Here is a 1,747-nt window from a genome sequence, read left to right as displayed (position 1 = left end):
AACAGTTGTGTTGCTAGGTGTGTACTCACAGCAGTATGTTGTCTTCTTGGTGAGTTGACCCTTTACCATTACACAATGGCTTTACTTTATCTTTGGTAATTTTCCTTGCTGTAAAATCTACTTTGTGTGATATTAATATAATCACTCCTGCTTTTTTAAAATTGGTGTTTTCTTAGTATATCTTTTCCCATCCTTTTCTTTTAATCTAGCTATATCTTTTAAAGTGACTGCATGCTTTTGTTGTTATTATGTGCCATCGAGTCAGACCTGACTCATAGCGACCCGTCCTTGGGTCTCCAAGGCAGTATCACTACAGAAGTAGTGATAGTAGTAGTATCACTACTTTACAGAAGTAGATTGCCCCATCTTCCTTCCGAGGAGTGGCTGGTGGGTTTGAACCGACAGCCTTCTGATTAGCAGTCAAGTGCCTTAGGCACTGTGCTACCAGAGGTGCCGTCAAGTTAGCTCCAACTCATAGCAACCTTGTGTAAAACAGAATGAAACACTGCCCGGTCCTGTGCCATTCTCAGCCCATCGCTGCAGCCACTGTGTGAAATCACCTGGGTGAGGGTCTTGAGCTTTCACGCCAACTCTCCACTTTACCAAGTATGATATTCTTCTCCAGGAACTGATCCCTTCTGACAACATGACCAAGTCTGGCCATTCTCAGTTCTAGGGAGCCTTCTGGCTGTACTTTTTCCAAGACAGATTTGCTTTTCCTCTGGCAGTCCATGGCACATTCGATATTCTCCGCCAACACCGCAATTCAAGTACTTCACCACAATTCAGGTTCTTCGGTGGTCTTCCTTGTCTATCATCCAACTTTACATGCATATGAGGTGATCAAAAATACCGTGGTTTGCCTGGGTCAGCTGTGCTTCAGGCTTCAAAGTGACATCTTTGCTCTTTAACACTTTAAAGAGGTTAGTTGTGGCAGATTTGCCCACTGCAATATGTCATCTGATTTCTTGACAGCTGTTTCCGTGGCGTTGATTGTGGATCCAGGTAAAATGAAATCCTTGACAACTTCAATCTTTTCACCGTTTATCATAGTGTTGTTTATTGGTCCATTTGTGAGGATTTTTGATTTCTTTGTGTTGAGGTGCAACCCAGAGTGAAGACTGTAGTCTTTGATCTTCGTCAGTAAGTGCTTTGATCTACACGTCAGCAAGCAAGGTTGTGTTATATGCACACTGCAGGTTGTTAATGAGTCTTCCTCCAATCCTGACGCCATGGTCTTCTTCATATAGGCGGGCTTCTTGGACTGTTAACTCTGCATACATTCAGACTGAATGAGTACAACGAAAGGATATAACCCTGACACCTATCTTTCCTGATTTTAAACCATGAGGTACCCCCTTGTTCTGTCTGAACAACTGCCTCTTTGTCTTGTTTGAGTTCCACATGAGCACAATTGTTGTTTGCCGTCAAGTCAGCCACGACTCATAGCGACCCCTCCTTGGGTTTCCGAGGCAGTATCACTATGGAAGTAGATTGCCCAACCTTCCTTCAGAGGAGTGGCTGGTGGGTTTGAACCGCCAGCTTTCTGGTTAGCAATCAAGTGCCTTAGGCACTATGCTAACAGAGTGTTCTGGAATTCCCAGTCTTTTAAATATTATCCATAATTTGTTATGATCTACACAGTCGGATGCCTTTGCATAGTCAATATGTTGTTGTTGTTGTTAAGTGCCGTCAAGTCATTTCCGACTCATAGCGACCCCATGCACAGCAGAACGAAACACTGCCC

Source organism: Orycteropus afer, unplaced genomic scaffold, assembly GCF_000298275.1.
Source record: "Orycteropus afer afer isolate SDZICR_OR568_19922 unplaced genomic scaffold, OryAfe1.0 scaffold00541, whole genome shotgun sequence".
Lineage (NCBI taxonomy): Eukaryota > Metazoa > Chordata > Mammalia > Tubulidentata > Orycteropodidae > Orycteropus > Orycteropus afer.
The sequence above is the reverse complement of the archived record's forward strand: the minus strand, read 5'-3'. Positions refer to the sequence as shown.